The 21,502-nt window shown below is 38.6% G+C and overlaps 1 protein-coding gene across 5 annotated transcripts in view; it reads right to left on the bottom strand.

Annotated features, from left to right (window-relative positions):
- Window positions 1–21,502, bottom strand: part of RBMS3 (RNA binding motif, single stranded interacting protein 3) — a 343,935-nt gene that overhangs the window by 232,685 nt on the left and 89,748 nt on the right. The gene's annotated exons all lie outside the window — the stretch shown is intronic.

Below are 21,502 nucleotides of genomic sequence, written 5' to 3'. Positions count from 1 at the left end.
TTTCCCTGTGTTGAATTCTTCATCTTTGTGTAGCTTAAAATAAAAAAAAAAAAAAAATCTTTTACATACCACTGTGTGAAAACAAGCCAGAGGCCTAAAAAAATGCACCTACTTGTTATATTTTCTCAATGTGTCGTTCTTGCTGCTTGGGTTTTTACCTAATTTCAGAAAAAAACTACAAGCAATACTGAGAAAAAGAAAGAAGAGTTATTCAAAATAGGAAGTGTGGTAGAAAAAAACAGATTTATATTCAATAGAATTATACATAAAGTGCTCAATAACTTTTACTTCTATCAAATACAGCTCTAGCCTCCCATATACACATACATATACAGAGGACAGATATTTCACTCTACACGCTATCTTGCAAAGAACTGAAAGCTTTCAAATCCCACTAAAATTGGTGAGAATTACTGACAATTAATCATATCCTGGAATTATTCCGTGACTTGGAAGAATAAGCACTAAGACAAGAGAAATACAGCCAGTGACTAACATAAAAATATGAATGATTTGTTAATAAAACCAAATAGCTTAACAGGGGATCATGCTTCCTGCCAACATCTTTTTTATTTTTTAAAAATGAAATCTATGAAGGGAAATCATGTCAGGAAGTCACTGTAGGTATTCTCCTTGTGACTACCTACCATTTCCACAGTAAATCTATGCATAATTTCAGTTTGGTACTGGTCATTTCAGGTTACCAGCAAAATTGTGTATATATCAAACACCTGCATTTACACACAGTCGTGACATCTGAAGACAAACAGGTCTGAGCCTTATGCCTTTAAACATGCCTACAATCTACCTGGGATAAAAATCCAAGAATTCATGCCAATTTACTTTATGCTAGATACTAGATGCCTCAGGTAAATTCGATTTCTTCACCCTCTTTCTAAAATACTTCTTTTCGTGCTACTCCAGGTAGTTAAACCAAATACAATCTAACACATTTTCTCTCAGCCAAGTTGTGGAGGAACCACAGTCAGGCGAAACACGTAGGCAAGGCTGTGAACAGCTCTTCCTTACACATAATGACCTAGACGTCACCATCCAAAACTGCGACTCAAACTAACACAGTTTATTGGAAACCTCATATCCAGTGCGCTGACTAAGCTCACTGCCTATGAATCCATGCTCCAAAGGCAGCCTCAGACTGTTTTGTTATCAAGGGGGCTGTCTTTATGGGGCAATTTTGTAGGGATTTCTCCAGGAACTCATTCTGTCCGTGCTCCAAGTGAACTGAAAATCAGAGAGCTGCAGTTAGAAGAGAGTTGAGCTAGAGATAGAAAAGCAGTTCATATACTTAATTTTAAACATAGTTAAGCTCAACTTCTCCTGAACAAAAATACGATCAATTACAATACTAGAATTGCAGCATATTTTAAAATATTTTGCTGAACTAGGGCTTGAGTTTCTATTTCTCATAGAACCCGTTAAAAAGATGGAAGGCTTTTCTTGCTAAGCCCATTCAGACATGTCTTGTAAATGACTCATAATTCAGTTGCTACCAACAATAAAGCATTTAAGCAGAAGATGATACTGAAGAGAGCACATGTTAAATAATGCAAATGGACAAAAAGAGACCAGAAATTAAAATGTAACCATAGCACTGCAAAAGCTGAGAAAATAGTGACACAGTACATAAATAGAGAATTAGATTTAACAGTCAACCACCATGCTGTTTCTGAAATGCAATCTTTTCTTCTTTTTTCAGCTTCTTCTCTTTAACATTTGACCTGCATTCAAGCAGAGGAGCATGCAGGGAGGGAGTGATTGCTGGAACGAATATTTACACAGCATTAACTGTTATTTTCAAAGATGAAATAATTAGCCTTAAAATCTGACGTTTCAGAAATGACAGGACAAATACTGCTGGTTAAAAGTGTTTGACTAAGGTAAAACAATTCGTGATTATTTTTATGAGCCCTAGAGTGGAGTTTGCAGAAATCACAGGAAGTTTGTAGCTGGTTCTAGAGTAAGACTTTTGGAAAACTCTGCTTTTTTGAAATAAAAATCTCTAATAAATGAAGGCAAGCCTTCCCTTTAAATAAATACTTTCTTTTATCATCAAATGAAGTCCTTTGACTGAACACCAATATTTCTTACAAAAATGTAGATGTTCAAAACTGCTTCCTACCTCAATAATATCTATAGGTCACCTGGCTATGGATAGTAAACACAATGGGTTGTATTTTAAGTATTTCTTTAAATACTGGGTGTAACACTCAGGCACTGAAGAAATATATTATGGCAGTATTGTTACAGCAGACAGTTTGCCAGTTGATTAGTAGAACAGACCATATTCCCAACTATCCCTTTTTCTGTATTCTGCAAAAGAAAGATAAATTTATGAAAGGAAATCATAACACATGCCACATATATCTATAATCACAGGTTCATCTGCATTCCCGTTCCACAGGATCATTTATATCCTAGCATCTTCAGAAAGATTAACGTTTCTTCTATAATTGCTCTCTTTCCTATGCTACAATCCTAAGGTGCTGCCACACACTGGAATTGAAATAGGGAAGAGGAAATGCTACAGATTTATAGAAACAATGGAATAAATTTCACCTGTTGGCAAGCAAGAAGCATTTCTTTTCTGGATGAGAAAAGGCCAAATTTTCAAAGAGGAATCATCTTAGGCTCTACGTCTGGGCTATTACCACCTTCCACTTGATGTGAAACAATTTATACACAAAGATCAGTACTTCTCCGTGGAAAAAAAAACCCTACTGCAGAGTTCAATTACCATCTCCCACCAATTCTTTATGCTGGCAAACTTTTTGTGGATTTCGTACACAAAGAGGAATCTTACTGGGAGTGCTGTGAATTTACATAGCTTTTTATCTGTCACCTAAGGACCTGACTATTCTCTCTGCATGAAGCACTCGGTAACATTTATGCATTTGAAAGTTCTTCTGCCCATAGTAAACCAAAAAGAAAAAGTATTTATTTCATTTTCATATCAGTTCTTTTCAAAAGTTTCCTTTCCTTAAGTTTCTATTCCTCACTCTCAAACCTTTCTTAACCTTCTTTTATTTTCACTTATGTCTTTTATCGACTTTCCAGTAAACATGTTCAGGAAACCTCTAGATAAGATGGTGACAGATCCAGGAGAAATAAAAAATGCATAGCACCAAAGGCAAAAAAAAAAATACATGAAACAACATGAAAATTGCAAAGCAGGCAAACGCTCTCTCTTTTCAAAGCTTCCCACAATCAGCTCTAACATAGCTCCCATAAGTAATACTACCTCAAAAACTGCATAGATAAGGTAAAAGCCTTACCATGTAATTAGACAAAATCTTGTAATGACACAATGTGCACTAAATGTCCAATCTGACACCTAAAAAATATGCGGGAGGCTTTCCATTTACTTCAAAGGTTGCTGGACTAAACCCTGAGTGTGTGGGCTCACTAATGAGCAACCTGACTTGTGCCCATGAGCCAGGCAGAGGATAGCTACAAGAAAATGCAATCTCTACAGCTCGTAATTGTTTAGATGCTGGAAAATGGAAAACCACAGAAATAACGAACTGGTCAAGACACAGCCCACAACACATTTGCTTTTCATGTATTCTGCTAATCAAAATTTGTGACACATGATTGGAAGAATAAAAGATTCAGAACTAGAAAAAATTATGCTTAAATTTGCTCTCTAGAGTGGATTGACAGCTCATTCACAACCTTAGCAGGAAAAGGCAGTCTTTTACACCAGCGTGGAGACGGTGCAGAGGGAGGCACACTTAGGGGCATGATTACACTGCAGTGCAGGAGAAACCCTGCCATGGTCCTGGAGAGTTCTCCACAAGTTAATTTAACTTGCTAAGCAAATTAGATATAGACCTAACAGGAATTATTTTCCCAAAAGTAACTTTAACCCTCACACATCCACTAGTAGTATCAACCTAAAGCTTCTTAAAAGCATCAGGTCTTGAAAAGATTAAGTTGAATTACAAACTTGTGATTGGTACTTTGATTTACTTTGTGCTAAAATACAGCCAGCACACAACATTGGCTTTTTACTGCTTTATGGAGTATACAATTACATGAAATACACATCAAACTCATCTAAATAGCTGGCCATTTAACTGTCTGTTTGGAGCAGTTGCACACTCTGTCATCCAGTGTGATCTAAAGCACAGAGTCAAGTCTGGCTGCTGTTTATAATTTAAGATAGGTAGCTCTGAACAACAGGGCCTTTCCCCCTCCTCCCTCCCAAGGAAGGGAAAGCTCTTAAAAGGTCAGGCACCAATGCAGTTTACTGAATAAAGCTCCAGTTTGAAGAATGTGCCTTCTAAAGTGATTTTACTACCTGGGATGTAATGAGTTTTACAGGCTCTCTTTGTTAAATTGCCCTGACAATTTCCATTTCCACTTGCTTCAATCATATTAACAGAAGCTAAAGTTCACAAGTACTAAAATATTTCAGTGTACTGAGTTGGGTCTCTAAAAAATAGATCACACTCTTGACAAACACGTAGGACATAACGTTTGGCATTCCATTTCATGTTTGGCTTGGCATGTCTCGTTTAGGGCAGGACAAGATGCCCTACCACAGTATCTCATTACTCATGGAAATAAAACACGGCTACACCAAGGACTTGACAAATCCCATTAGGTATGTCAGAAGGACAAGATTGTCCCAGGCAGTTGGTGAGGGAAGGAAAAGGGAAATATTGGAGATGCTCCACTGATGGGAAACGTACTTAACATCATGAGACTCAAACATACACAATCTGGGTAAATAGGTAGGAACTGAAACAGGAAATCCCTGACTGAAATAAAAAAAGGGAACAAAAAAGCAAAGAGAGTGGCGATAATTCTGCTTCTCATTAGACGAGCACACACACACACAAATCTGCTACTACCTTATTGTGTAATTGCCTTTGTCTTTTTAAACCATACAGTCCTTAGGGGATGGGATGGACCTTCCTCCATCTTTGGTGAGTGTCTAGTGCTCCTTGGATGGTACTGCAATCTAAGTAACAATGACTAACAAATGATAGTTTCCTCTTTTCCAATGCTGAAATAGTTCAGAAAGTTTTGTATAGTTTGCAGAACATAGGAAACAAGTCTTCAGTGGATGACTATGTGACACAAAGGAGGAATTGCAAATGATCTTGCAGTAATTCAAAGCAAAAGCTTATAATGTGCAGAACAAGAGGCTCATCCATGCCTTTGTATTTTGATTTATAAATTTTGCTTCACAAATGGTTTTCCACATTATTTTCCTAGAGTGCTAAAGTTCTGACTATCCTGGAAGACACACCAGCACTATACTGAGATTTAAATTGATTTACTGTGACTTCAATTTAAGGTACAACATGGTACAACCAAGCGAAGAGCTGGGCCGAGAAATGCCTTTGCTAAAATGGCCCATGCTAAGTGACACATGTAGCAAATGGAGCATCTTGACGTACATGAAACATCCAACAGCAATCTACAAACTCACTGAGTGAGGGAGTCTGACACAGATCTATAGGAAGCCGGTTAATGGGCTACTAAGGCTCTTTGGAGTCAAAAAGATAAAAGGAAAATCAATGCTCTCAAAACAATTCCAAAAGAAAAAATTTGGAACTACACATTATCATCCAGTCATTCTCATAAACTTTTATAATGCTGAAGCAGGTTCAGATACAGTCAATACTTAACATAAAAAAGAAGCAGTACTTAAATAAATGCTATACTCATCACTCATTGCTTCTCCTGAGGCCCAGAACACAGTAACTAGCTTGACAGCATAGTAACCAACTCTGATGTAAAAGATCTTCATTATATATACTTATCTGGCGGCACTGACTGAAGGTGGCAGACAGTATGTGAAGGGAAGATGAGTGCATAATGGGAATACGGTTCCCCAAATCCCAGGAGGAATAAAAACCTGTAGCAATCGAGGTAAATCAAAGCTGTATGAAAAGAAACGCTCAGCTCATTTAGATGCAAATACATCCAGACACCACTATGTACCACCTCTAAACAGTACTGCACATCCAGCATTACTTCCATTGTACCAACAAATGCCTGTCTTCTCTATAATAATGTCCTCTTTGATGTACATGCTGTGGAAGAGTTAAGGCATATTTACATTCAATCAACAAAACTTCATCAGCACAGCAAGATGAACAAAGATCATATCCATAGCAAGCATCTGACCTTTTCATCTCTCTCTCTCCCCGAATGCACGTGTGCGAGGCAGGCAGGCACGCACATACACGCGGGCAGAAACAATACATAAAGTCTGAAATCAACTTGCGGCCAAGGCATCCCAATATTTTCTCCTACGGTAAGTATTTTATTCACTGCAAGCACTGAATTTTTATTTGTACCATTTACAGAGCTCTACACAGAGTCGGTGTTCAAGTAAGGAAGGAGAGAAGAAATCACATTTTTTAACCTATATCACTTATTTATTAAATTACTTATTTACCAATTCACACTATTCAGCCAGGACATGGCCTCTTTATCACAGACCACTAAAATTAAACCTGTGCATATTGCAGGACTTTGGCCCAAGGACAGGTTGTTGCACATGAGCCACTTTAAAGAAACCATCTGCAAGCATATTTTTTTCTGAAAATCCATGCAGCAATTTGAGGTAGTTTATCCTTCAGTAAAGGATAAATAACCAATTTATTGCTTTGAAATAATTTGTTGATGTGTCAGAACCTTTACACCTTTCCACAGTTGCTCCCCGATCTGATCTGTCATTCGCCATGTAGAAATAAAATCTTTACACTTAAAGTAAGAGGTTGAAGTTAATAATGCTCGTGGTACTACTGTTTCAGCTTGAACAGCACAGGACTTACTGCACAGTGATGGTCTGACAAGGCACTGGATAGGCAGCTGTGGTTAACAAGGCTTCTTTTTTAAACCCTGCAGTCTGTAAGAAGCTATTGACCTCTAATTTGCAACAAGAAAATTAATTGAGGGTTTCTACTTTGTTAAGATGGTTTTTGGAAACTCTAAGCTGGCTTAAAACAGCTGAAATACTTGCCTTAATGTACAGTGCTTACACAAATCAGATGCAATCCTCTTTCAAAAATGGTTCTTGAAGAAACTGCTGGAAACTCACCTAGGATTTAGGTCCCAACCTCCTTTCAACTTTTCAGATTTGTGAAAGAGGAGATGGTTTGTGGATTCAGTGGGCCAACGTGCACATCACTGACTGTGGCTGCTAATTTGAGTGTTGCCCAGAAGACCAGACTCTTAGATTTTGGTTCCAGCTTGATGGGCCAAGCTCACCTCCGGGCACGATTCTGTTATCTCAGCTTTGCCTTTGGGCTTCAAACTATGCACGGTAGGCGTGCAGGGCCTCCACTGACAGACAAAAGAATTTCATGGAATGATTTAATAAGGATAATTTCCTCTACTTGGGAACTGAGTTTTAAAGGCAAATCTGAGACCCCTCATTCCTAAATTCTTCCAGAATAAAATCTCATGCCACGCCATTCAGGGTGAAAAATAAAACCAAGGTCTATCCAAGACCAAAGTTTGATATTTGTTTTTAAAGAAAAAAAATGTTTGTTTGGTTGGGGTTTTTTAACTGATATGTTAAGTGGCAGTGGTTACATTATTGACGACCAAAGAGAACAACATCAAAGATCTGAGGGGTTTTTGGCCAAATACGTACCACCTGGGATTATTTTTTTTAAAACAAAAATTAAGAACAAGTGCTAATGGAATTAAAATGGAAAGATCAACAGAGATGATTCTTTGATTAAAAAAACCCAATATATTCTATTTCTGCTGCAAAAGAAGACAATAAGCATATATGATGCAGCAAAGTATTTTACACAGGTGGAATATCAGCTCCCTATCTACAGGATGCCAAAATCTTGAAACAATCCAGCACACCTTCATCACAGAAGACTTTGTATTCCAGTATTGCACTCTGAATGCATCTGTTAACTCTGGGTCCAAAATATAGGTCTGTATTCTAAACCAGCAAACTTCAGAACCACAAATCGTGAATATGTAGCTCTAAGCAATGTTATTAGTAGACGTGATTAGAAGTGGTAGTACCAACAAGGCCGAGGGTCATATCTAAATCATCCAAACTTCCAGATTTGAGCTCCTGCTCACAAAAATCGAGTTCTATCTTAAAACAACTTAACTTGATTCCCTGAAAAATATTTGTACATGTATCTGTCATCTGGATATTTATAGTGGGACATCAAGATTTCATAGTTGTCTAAAGCAAATATTAGACACAATTGTATCTCAAGAGTGCATCTCTCAAGAGTGCCAATTTGAGCAGGGTAGATCATTCTCTCAGCAAATATGTTTTGCATGTCTCAAGGTTTCTCTCTACGTAATATTTATGTGAACAGTAATTCAAACAACAAAACCCAAGCAACCAAAAAACATGAAAGGAGAAGTAGTAAAATACCCATACAGATCTATAACTCAGGCCTGTATTTCTCACCATTCCATCTTCACGTTAAAACTTTTTGGCAGTGAAATATGTGCATAGATAATACAAAGTTGTTGGTGTTTTTTTTTTTATAAAATAATCTTAAAGGTAATAAAAACCTGCCAACCCCATGGAACCTAATCCTCATTTCTTAAAGCATGTGAGATTTTATCATGATTGAAGTAAATGTCCCTTAGAGCAAAAATACCAAGATTTAATATGTTAGAAACTCACCTACCCTCTACTGGCATTTTCTAATTTCCACTTTTCTTTATGAATTGTAGCATTTTAGAAGGCATTTAAAGTTTACAAACATAAACATTTAACTTCCTATATCTTGTATTTAGCTTACTATATTTTTGGAATTAAACACTGCTGGAAAATAAGCTCTAGGACACCAGGCAAGACTTTTCTAAGAAAACGCAAGATATTGAACCGTCACATTTAAGGTGTTAAACAACAGCCAACCAGTTGATATAATCACTAAAGACAAGCTGAAGAACAGAACTTCAGCTGTGAACATTTGCAAACACTTGGAGGGTCATTTTAAAACTTGCACTTATAAAATGTAACATCTGCATTTGACTCAAAGCCTGCTAAAGCGTTCTGAGACTTAACTTTAAGACAGCAAATGAAATTTAACAGTTCAACATGCAAACTAACGCAGCTTATACACCTGCTAAAAATAAGAGTTTCTGCTGCAGACTCTAGGGTGCTCATCAGTTGACCAAAAGGTAGTAAAATACACGTATTAGGCAAGGTACCGCCCAACTAAGAGATGGTACTACAGCACTGCAAAGGCCCTTTCTGAACAATAGCGTACAGCTCTGCTCAACCACACTCAGGAAAGATGGATTGTAAGTGGAAAAGGTCTAGAAAAGGGCTACTGATCAGTGGAATATCACAAGAAGAACTGGTCTCTCCTAGAAACGCCACTTCACTTTGCCCGTCCCATGCAACATCCAGATGCAAGCCAGCTTGGATCCAAAATTCATATACCTGCAATAGGATGGTGATAAACGTGTAGGTGTATCTTAAAAAGACTGCAGTGTATTTACAACAGCAAAGGGAAGGATACATATGGAATATCATTCTGTTTTACAAATGCTTCATGTGGATCAACAGAGGTGGAAATAACTAAAGTTAAAGGACTGCACTTGCGTGGGAACAAAGGGGGATGTTACAGAAGGAAAATCATTTGTCAAGGCAAAGATCACTACCAAAATTTTCAAGAATATTAAGTAAAAGACTGACACAGAAGGGGTTACCAAGTAAATAAAAGCAAACAGGCAATAAACAGTATTTACAGGTATCCCTCAATGCCTCACCTGATTTATGGACCATTAAGACCAGCTAACAGAAGAGGGCTGTGTTTTGTGAGAGGTTTTCATGACAGTATAAAGTGTTTCGGGTCTCAGCTACTACAAATTCAAAAGACCTCTGACCAAAGAAACAGAGAAACCTTTAGTAAAATCCAGTATAAAGGATAAGATACTAGATGATGCTCCCAGGAGAAAAGTGCCTAGGTTGCTACTTTGTCAGACCATGTACTTTAGATAAGCCTGCACCAGGCTTCCCAGATGTCTTGCAATCAAAGACAGCCAGTACAATAGTCACTTACAGGAATGCAGAGAGGTACCCTGCTAACTAATCTAATTGCTGACTGACATAAAATGCCCAGCCTCTTCAAGGTACTCCCATAAGCCAATCTGGAAATTACTCAAGAGAAGTGAATAGCATGCAATAGCGCAATCATGCAAGATGAAACTATTTATTTGAACTTCAAGCGAAGCAGAGCCTGTATCCAACACTCCTTTTTAACATAGAAAGCCCGAGTTGAAGAAGAATTAGAAGATTGATCATACAAAAGAGAACCATTATGTATTTCAGCTAATGGCATTTTTATTCTGAAAGGGAAACATTTCCATTACCATAGACCCAGCAACCCCAGGAGGGAGAGCAAGGCAGCGAGACCACTGCGACCCCATAACAGCCAGATTTCCACCTGGTTTGGAGCAATTCTAGCTCCTTTACCAGACCCACGATGTTACTACTTGAAATGTGCTCTACAGTAAGGAGGCAGTCTGACGTGAATTAGGTCATGCTATTAGCAATAGGTGACCTTTCACTGATGAACAGTTTTTAAGCAAGGGAAGAGATTTTTTTTGAAGTTAAGACACTGCAAAGACCCTCCCTGCACTGACTCTACATGCTGCTTTATGCTGCATCACTATAATAAAGCAACAAAACCGTATAAATGATAGCCCTGGTTTTCCATAACAAGCTATAATTGGTGTAGGTGACTAGGAAAATGTTTAGATAAATGGTGGGATCATAACCTTTTATGCAAAATGGACAAATAAGTTATGGAAATATCTGGGAAACCCTGAGGCTGTGTTGCTCTACTTCAAGCTACAGGCACCGTTAAAGCAGACAGTAAATCACTAAATTTCATCTCAGACTTTACAATGTTGTTGTTGTTTTGGTTCTTGCCAGTTTTTGCTGACAGATGGAAAAAATACTGGCTGAATGTGACCAAGATTTAATTTACCTCCAATTTCCTTCCTATTTCTACAGCACATTCCTAAAAAACACACAGCATTTTATTCCCAGTGCTTAGAAGAATTACTAGTAAATAGTCTCACTCCAACAGTACGTACTATAAAAATACCACTGTAATACTTTTTTCTACTCATGAGAACTGCATTACATTTTAAAATTTTCTCAAGAATATTTCTAACTGATCATCTATAAATGTGTGCATACATTTATATAAATATAGTTACTTGAATACTCATCAACTATGCATGCACATACTAAAAAAACATATCAATAGGCAGAGAGACAGAACTGTGATACAGCACTGAAACAGCATTGTGTATTAACTGAGTGGGATAGTAAAGTGATAAAGATATCTCTGAAGATGGGGAAGCCTTTCTTCAAGGCATCTTCTCTTTCTTTACCTGTCTATCGGCTGCGTTCAAGAACCAAGAATGAAGAAATGATGTCTGAGGCACAGACTTCAGTGACAACTCTCAGAAAGGTATGTCCACTTGTTCTGAGGAATTCAAAGTCAAGCTTTCCAGCACCAAGCCTTAACTATCCCAATTCCAAATTTTTCTGACTTTAGAAATGAAACATCTCACGATCCCTTTCTTCACTATTTCCTTTCCTTTTTGAATCTTGAGAAAAACATCGAGATTGAAGATGACTGATGAGTGGTAATTATTGAACACACCCTGCTTTTTACTTACTGGCACCCAGATAAGCAAAGTTATACCCTTTCTAACATGGGAAAAATATACCTCCTATCAAATATGAAAATCCATTCTAATTTCGTGTTCACCCAGGGGAGGTCCAACTTTTCCAATGACAAAAATGCATTTAAAGCTGCTACATCAAAGTTTTCATTGCTCTCCACAGATTTTGAGACTGCAAAGTTATGAGGCGTAGTTCAGGAAACAACTGTTGTACCTCCGTTACTGCAGTGTAAAGGGTGTCTTCGGTAGATGTAAACTCCCAGAGGTCCCCAGGACATACCTTTGTTTAGGTTTCTTAGGAATCAAACAAAGACTCCTTCTGCCTATACAGCTAGAGAAACTGGCAATTTAGGGTCCCTAGGTTCTCCCATGTGTCCACCACTTTAGACTATGGCTCATAAAAGGGTCATTTTCCTCCGTGAGCACTAGGGAAAGCAGAACAGCATTAATAACCATCCGTCCCAAATAAGGATTCATCTATTCAGCATGAGATCTGCTGCACTCCTTTCCTCCTTTTAGATATGAAGGCACGTGCTGCAGCATTGCTGGTAACATCATGCCCAAGCAATGAGCGCAAGACAAAATGCACAGGGGTACTTACAGTACCTGGCAAAGGTAATGTCCTCAAGCCTGCTGACAGAACTGGCCAGACATTCATCCACTGGTGACGTTAGCTTCAGGTATTGTTCAGCCATATGACAGACACTAGCTTGATCTAAGATTTAAAGAAAGCTGAGATCAAGCAATCCCAGAATTTAAGAGTGGCATTTGTAATGCCTTATTTATACACAGATATGGGATTTTCTGGGGTGTATTTCCTTTTGACACAACACTGAAAATATGTCCTCGTACTTGGGGTTGTACTTTTTTCACTTGCTGTTTTAAAGGAATAGTTATGTTCTTTTTTTTTTTTTTTAACACTTCAATTATTTTGGGGTACATTTTTTCTAAAGCTGACAGTTCTTATTTAAAAAAATTGATCTTCCTAGGTTTAATCAGATATGTGCATTTATCCTTGTACAAAAAGAGGTACACCTTACAAAAGAGCCGATATCAGCTAAATGCACTCTTCCTCTGTGTCCATCTTCCCCGTTTCCCTGGCTGCAGCACTACGCAGCATTAGCAATACTCAACTCATGTCCAGCATATTGATATAAAATGACCCTCGAAGCTTCCTATCAGCTGTGCTCTCATATTACAAAAACACTTTACCGTGCTTCATGTTCATTACTTAGCAACTGCTCCTTGCTTCTAAGAACCGCATCCTTATTTACACATGCACATCCTGGCACATCTTTCTTAAAAGTGGAAAAAGAACAGGGATTAAGGGAAGCTATGATTGTATTTCATAAAAGCGTAAGGGGCATGAAAAAGATTCGTAGGGAACAAGAGCCTTCTGTCTCTTCCAGTACAAGAATTAGCAGACAATCAATGAAATCAACATTGCAGGTTTAGAGCAAGCAAAGGAAATACTTCTTCGAAGAACATGTAGTTAAACCGAAGAATTTCTTAAGGCAGGATGTTGCGCTACCAACATTTTAAATGTAAAAAAAGGCAGGATACATTCTTTATTTGGGGGTGAGGAGGCAGTTCTACTGAAGGCTATTCAATACAAGCCCAGGAAACCCCAAATTGCAAATTGCTGAAGGGCAGGAGACTACTCAGGGGAAGTATCCTCAGATGCTTGCCTGGTTCCTGTAGTTCTCCGTTGGCAAGTGCTATAGTGCACTATCAGAAAGAGAATACGGTATCAGGGGGACCTTTGTTCTGGCCCAATATGGCCAGTTTTACATTCTTATGTCACTTACATTTATTTTGATCACATCTAAGTTAGTCTCACGTGACTGCAAATAGAATTCAACCCTTCATGTCACCATAACCTCCCTTTCTGAGCACAAAGACATAAAGAGAAAGTCCAAGGACTAAAAAATTCAATGAGCTGCCATCATGACTCAGTTTGTTGCATGTATCATGAGGAGAGCCTAATCTGATAATTTTATACAATGGAAAAATAGAGGGTTTTTTCCGGCAACAAAAATTATCATTCGTTAGTGAACAAAATTGCATCTAAACCTAAATTTATTTAGATTACAGCCAAACCACTCAGACATATTGGTTGAATGGGAGACATTCATTAATAAGGAAATAACAAGCAGACTATTCACTACTACAGTAACATTTAGATATTCAGAGGGTGATGCATATGTGCACAGGGAATATCTATGCATATTACTAGTAGATTTGTGTTTACTGGCAGAATATGCACCTGTGTATTTCCAGGCTGATGCGTTGTTACACAGGCACTCACATCAACTCAGAAGAAACGCTACTGAAGTTTGCGCACCTGCTTTCCAAATCAAACAAAATAATCTGAAAGTGGCCTGATTTCCACACAAATCACGTTGCTTTATTGAATCTGTGTCTCAGTCCAGACTAAGCGGTACCCCAAAACGCATGCGCATACCTTCCCGCTGGTGGTCATGTGAATCACCCCCTCCTCCTCCCGAGGCAGCATGCTAGATACAATGATTTTTTGTTTCTCACCTTACAAAAGCATCGTCCTCATGCTGAGCTACAGAAGAACATGATTAAATGGTATGTCACGAAAGAAAGGCTACGTCCATTTTCTACCACAGTAATATTTTCTAAAACCACAGGTTTTTGATCATTTCAGAGTGCACTGGGTTTTTCCTGGTGAGTAAAGATGTGCTTACTGAATTTAGAACATAGTTTCTCTCAGTCTGAGCTGCAGATTCCCAAGCTGCATAGTTGTGGTCGGATAACTCCTCTGTGGGGCGTTTGGAGTTTCCTGAGTATGGAGGGAAAAAAGAATTAATCTGACTCCAGTGTTTAACTCATTTGCAGGACTCAGATTTCCTGTTCTGCAAACATAAAGGGTTTGCAAAGAGTGTGTAAGAGCTTCCAAGATGTATAGCTATGTGTATGCTAAAGATAGGGAGCCCCATTCTTCTCTCCAGCTTAAATTGCCAAAGCTCTGTGGATTTCAGCTGTATTATTACCAATTCAAATGTGTTCCAAGTCAGAGGAAAGTCGAGAACAATGTGTATTTATGAAAAAAGGCCAATTCTTGTTTGGCTGAAGTTCATAACCCGAAAAGAACCCAGTAATTCCACTATTCTCCAGCCTAAAAATTGGCTACATCTTTCACTTATCAGCATCTGTTCTGTGGTGCAGAGCATTAGTAGCATGGAGGTGGATATATTTACTGGTTATTTACCTTGCAATTTTCAAAGGCAGAGGAATGTTTTAATCTTAGATGAAGTTACAGTATGAAAAAAAAATAAAAATCAAGGCAACCTAGAAACTAAAGCAGCGCTTGAAAAGGGAAGTAAAATACCATGGCAAGGTCTATTTGAGGTGATAGCTAGAGAATAAACATGATTGTATGTGCCGCAAAATTTTCTAAGTTAACTCAGTGGTTAAGAAAGGTGCTGAGCTAAGATTTTTGGGAACAAAGGAACATAGCACTGACCTAATTCCTCTCCATTAATCAACAGTAAAGTCCCATTCATTTCTACAGAGTAGAATTATGCTAAGTTAAGCACTTCTGAAAACCCCCAAAGAAATTTTTGGATATAAATTTGGCAGGTGTGGTACAGCACTGTTGATACACACCCCCTTTCATACTGACCTACGTGTTTTTAGGAGCAACTCATGCAAGTGCGAAAGGACGGTTGGATTTTAATATCCCCAGGATTACCTGATGTTCTGCTTTCAAGAATGGTTCCAGCTAATGCATTCTATGTTGGCTTGTGAACGTGCATCTAAAAGCAGAGGATCATAAGCTCATTTCACATTTGCTGCCATATAGTTTTCAGGTAGAAGCATGACATTTTCCAGGCTAGATGAGGCTACGAACTCCTTCCATTAGGGTCACGTATCTTTGCTATCACCCCAATCCATCACATTAGCTGTTTCTTACAAAGCTGCTCACTGCTTTAGTCTTGATTGTCTAGGAAGCTCATGAGACACAATCATCTGCTACTGCAGATTTTCTGAAATTTAAAGTTAACACTTTGCTATAGCACATCTGTGATTTGAATCCTGAATTTAGAGTGTTTCATCTGGAAAAAAACTTTCAGATTTGGAAAGGCACATCTTCCTAAGAAATTTTGTGATGAAACCTGATACAAACAAATAATTTAGCATCTCTTCAATGACTTTACTTCATCAATCACTATGCTTTAAGGAACAAAAAAATATCCTGTATTTACAAATCCTGCATTTAAGGGCCAGTGCCAGCTGGGAAACTATGATTCCCCATTAGAATAGTGAAAGACAGTTTATGCAAAACACCACAAGTAAACAGGCGAGAGAGGATGAGGAGGACATGGCTTTGATAAGTGGCAGTATATGAAACTGCTGGGCTTGTGGTCATTGTTTCTACAGAACTCCTTTGGTATGGTTGACTTGGTAAAAGCAAGCTAATGAGAGAGACACTGGCACCTGTGATTTACAAATCTAAGCTGGGTCGCCTTTCGCTTCTTCCAAGCTCTAATTTTTCATTGTTACTTAACCCAGGATAGTTACCAATTCACGGCAGTATTGGTCTGTCAGTATGTACCGTGCACAAACGCAGGAAAAGACAGTTAACATTTTAGGAAGCTAAAAGGAGTGTTCACTGCAGAGTCCTCCACACACATACACTCAGTTATGCCAAACGTCTCTGACAACTGGTGAAGCAGCAGCCCACGCCTGGCTGCGCAATTTGTTCGGAAACGATGTGGAAGGTGGCCAGCATCAGCAAAGGACAGTTCTCAGCCTCTCCTACGTTGCTGAGCACGCCGGGGTTTCCAGAGTCACCAACTCCTGCTCTAGCAGTAAACGAAGAAAATAATTTTAAAGAGCCAATACAAACATTTCATAGAACAGTTTGCTGGGGGGATAAGATAATTAAAGAATGGGATTAAAACAAAGCCTGACAATTTCAATACTGAACTCTAAAAATCCTAGCAGCCTGCTTCTGTATCAGAAGAAAAGTTAACTCGGTCAATAAGACCGTTATCCACAAATATTGTCCAAGAATGCAAAAAAAAAAGTATCCTGAAGTTTGGGTAGCTAAAATTTTCAGACATTTCAATCATGAATTAAGAATCTGCTTGTGAGATTCAGTGTATCAGATGTTCCCTGTATAGGCCATATATTATATTTTGTAAGGATAGCATTTTCATTAAATATTTTCATGAACTTCTAAACTGCAAAATACAGAGAATTATAATTTTCCATTAAAAATCTAGATTAAAAAAGTATTAGAATGAAGGGCTCTCACTGGAGTGCCTTTCCATTTTCTGCAGTTTCCATTTGAAGGGACAGCCCTTTAGAGTATTGGTATATGACAGAGAAAAAAGGGAAGTAATTTAAAAAGAAGAGAAAATGAAGCTGAAAAACGAGCAGGAAGAATGCACTTATTTGGTCAGCTGACTCATACCAGAGCAATTCATGAATCCTATGCAAAAGCCTAGAAAATAAATAAGATTCTTTGGAGGGATTTCCTTTTCCTTAGTCCCTGGAGAAAAACTGTCTATTTAACTACAGACCAACCAGTTCTCTGTTCCTCTTCAGAAGCTCTTATGCTTGGCTCTGTTCTGTGGGAAACAGCTCCCTTTTATGTTTCACCTAGATGGTGATTACTCCCTGTATTTAAGCTTCTGCATGATGGAGAGATGAGGAAAAAAAAAAAATCACACAAGAAGCAAAATCACATTCTGTAATTCCCTTGTTGAGCTAAACACATCAGAGCCTATCGGCACAGTCCTTTTTCAGAACCAGCTCCTTCAGTGTATCCTCTGGATGGCAATTACTGCAGCAGAGTAGTCTAGAAATGTTCCTTGGATTTAGACAACTGCCAACACTGATTAAATACTTCTTCAGTGTCCACATTTCTTGCACAGGTGCTGAGGATGTCTAAACATATTATACATACAGAAGGAAAGCCCAGAGAAGACCTGCATCATCAAACACACTTTTTAATCCTTAAAAATGTATTTGGAATAACAGCAGGGTTGAAATCCCCTCCTCGGTAAACGTGTTTGTTTCAACACTCTTGATGGGCTGCTAGATATTAAAGCAGCTGTTACACACTATCTGCAAGAATCTATCTTTGTCTGAACTTCCACTTGACATAATCTTACAGCAGACTAGAACTGGACATAAAAGAGGGTGGAGAGGACCCAAAAAAGTCCATGAAGATATAAACTGATTCTACAATTGTAAAGTCCACCAACTTCAGGGTTGACACAAGCTCAGATCCTCCAATTTATTTAGACAACTAACTTCTGTTGATTCTTCGGGTGATTTTAGACCCCTCGGTATCATTAAAAGTTTATATATAAAGCAGATTAAGAAGTGTCAACATGAATATATAATTCAGGGTGAAGGACTACTGCAAATCCCAAGAATAGATGTGGCTACAGATTTCATCAGAGCATTGATGTGTTTTTCATGTGTACTATCTTCCAAGCATACTTGTGTGAGCCAACTTCCATATTACTAAGATTCTCCTTATTAAATTTTCCATGTTCTGTCTATAACATTTTTCTAGAAAATGCATGAAAGGAGCAGATGGAAAAACTGAAACCAATATATAAATCACGCACATAAGCATTGCCTTTTCTGTGTTGAACTCGTGTAGTCCCTAGCACAAAGGGACAACCAAATCAATAATTCCTGTGAGATTATCTACTGGCATATCAGTTGCACCGTTTTTAGTAGGAAAACAAACAAAAAACCACTCAGACTCTACGAGCCTGGACAAGCAGGCTCTACGTACCTACAAATGAATCTGCATGTCTGAGTTATTTCCAAAGGCAAGTGCAAAGCACATAGTAAAATAAGCCAGTCCAGCTGAGAAACCATCATTCAGCAGATCCATTGCATTATTTTTTCTCAATAAATGAAACTGTTAATAAGGGCTTTTGAAAACGATGGGCAACTTAGATGAACTTCATTGGACACAGGACAGTGGCAGAGGTCAAAACTTCTGCTTTGGGTACCTGCATGAGGGAAATGCTAAAGAGACAAGGTGAGTGTGCAGGAATGTACAACAGCCTGGATCTCAGGTGGCCGTGAAGGTCCTCATCCCACCGAGCGGCAAGCCATCCATGGGCCTGTGAGATCTCACCTCTCAGCTGCCACCACTACCTCAGCAGGCATAATACTGCTGTTCCTCTCCCACAGCTGAATTCTCTCCTGACTACTTTGCATCAGGCTTAACAGCATCCAAGAGGACAAAAAGAGAGATTCAAACATGTTTAATGGTGTTTTTCCCTGCATAGGGTTACGGGGTGTATTAGCCTCAACAGAATAAGTTTTCCAACAGTGATGGGACTTGGAGCGTCGATCCACCAGAGTTTAACCTTCTTCCAGAGGCAGCTCTCTGAAAAAAATCAGCCAAAAGGATGTCCAAATGCTATAAAAATGAGGGAGGTGGCTGTATTTAAGCATCGATAAAATGAGTATATTTTACTCAAGTATCCACAAGATACTTCTGTTAGCCAACATGGGTGGGGGTTCAGTTCTGCTTTTTGTTTTTCAAAGAATATTCCTGGATTTCTATGAGAAAAATTATATTGTGTTAAAACTGAGAAAGAACTACTCTTTCCGAGCAAGATTTCTCTCCAGGAAAACATCAGAGACTATACCGACACTTCAGCATACTTTCCTTCGCTACTGCAGAAGGCCAGTGCATTGCAAAAGCTGGCCAACGCTTCTTTCACCTTTACTCAAAAGCATCCATGATCGGACTGAGATTTTTGACATTTGCTGAACCCAGGTTACAGACTTTTCCTGGGCCTCTGCATGTTTCACTGCTTTGCAATGCAAAATAGAAGATATAGGACACCATGTTTTTTCAAGGTATGGCACGCAAAAGGTTTCGGTAATTTCTTCACACTTACTCTTTTTTCTTTTATTTCATTTGATAGCCACCATTAACCACTAATTAAAGCAGTTCTTGAAACACAATCTGCTCCAGAAGTGGAGGCTAAATTCTTCTTCTGTCTCTTTCTTCAAACTTCTTTTGAGCCCTCACTGTTAATTCAGACACTGGCAGGTAACATTGTCTTTCAGTCCTGTTATGCAACTTGGCTCCCAACATCTGCAAGAACTAACATGTTTCTCCAGATAGATTTGCTTTCCCAGGCTCTGCCTTCTCAGCAATGTGAAGTACTTTGTGTCGAGTCGTCTCAATTTCCTTTGAATCCCCATTTTCCTAAATACTTTGATTTTTTTCAGAGATAGGCAAAGTCAGTTGTATATTTATCTTGAACTATCAAATGCACTAAAAAAAATATCTAGGATTCCAGGCACCATGACTAAATAATAAAAATACAGTTAGCCTTATGCAAACAAAAGCGTACACATCAGCCGCCTCAAAATCACAAAGGGCAAAAAACTACTCCCACCACAGACCCACCGGAAAACAAACCTTGGTGGTTGGTACAGCCCCTCCCACTCTGAAAGCACCAGTCTTTGCTTCTAGCCCCAGAAAATACTGGATGATTCAAAATGTAGTATTTTAAGTCACCTTCTGTTTTGGTATTTCCACACATGCAATTGTTTATTGTTCTGAATCATGAGAATACCAAATATAGATTTATCTTTTAATCCTATCTCTTTTAATCCTATCTTTACATCTCTAATTTTAAATCTATGACTTTACAGATTCACGTAGTTAGAGATCTACTCCTCCCTGGAAATGGCTGTTTGAGGTCAACCAGTGGGACAAAACGTGTCTCCTGTCTTTGGTTTCTTTTTCACAGCTTGACTAATGCATCAAATTGCATAGATTTTAACAAAGAGATGCACTATAGCCGAGAAATAAAATACCACAGTCCTTAGTCGGTGTTCACATTCTTCAGCTTGCCATCTTTTACCCATTTGAAGCAAGTTTTTTTTATCGCCACATGTCAATAAAAACTAAGAGCCAATAAAACAGCATAGCTTGCATTGTGGGGCACTGTTAAACAGAAATACATGGATGACTTCCAGTTACTTTGAGGCACAGTGAGTGTAATTCAGTAGAAGGCAAAAGAACCTCATTTACCACCAAGGATTTTTTTCCTAAAAAAACCCCATATCTTTTTAGCATGATATTGTCAAAAAACAAAGGTTTAAGTCACCATCATTCCTTTAAATGGGAATCTTCAAATGCCATTGTTTATTAGTTAATTTGCCTCTGTTTTTGTAATTACCTGTTCGTTTTCATTGTTAGAGATACTAGGCCGGCATCATTTCTGCAGAGACTAAATCAGGCTTTTTGTGATTCTAGGGCAAGGCATTTTGAAAGTACAAAGCAACAGCTATTTTTGCTGGTCGACACAGTCTAGAGCCCAAAGGCACATGATTATGCCTTCAGAAAGGCAACAGCCAGAGCACATGACGGTCATTTACTATAACCCCTGTCTCCTTGTCAGCCCCTTTGCTTGGGGACAAAGGACAATTCCATAACCAGAGTATCTGAGCTCACTGCGCTTGCTACGAGATGTGCAGCATGGCTCCTGCAGCCTCTCTGAACAACAGACGCCAGCCAGCCACCTCCAGACAACCTCCAGCAACTATTCTTTCAGCAACCTGCTACGCTTCCATTACGTCCTCAAAATAAAAAGACAGGAGAAGGCAAACGAAGGCAGATCAATCAAACTTTCCTTATGTTCAGTCAATCACTCCTTTAGAGAAGCCCACCAGGCACGTCAGAAAAGAGTAACTATTCCAAGGTAAAGGAACCAAATGAAGACAACTCCGAGGCGAAGAAAACACAACTCTCACAACCTGCCGTCAGCACAAAGGCATTTCCAACCAC

Source organism: Charadrius vociferus, unplaced genomic scaffold, assembly GCF_000708025.1.
Source record: "Charadrius vociferus isolate BGI_N301 unplaced genomic scaffold, ASM70802v2 scaffold303, whole genome shotgun sequence".
In the NCBI taxonomy this organism is placed as follows: Eukaryota; Metazoa; Chordata; class Aves; order Charadriiformes; family Charadriidae; genus Charadrius; species Charadrius vociferus.
This window is presented reverse-complemented; position numbering and strand designations above follow the sequence as displayed.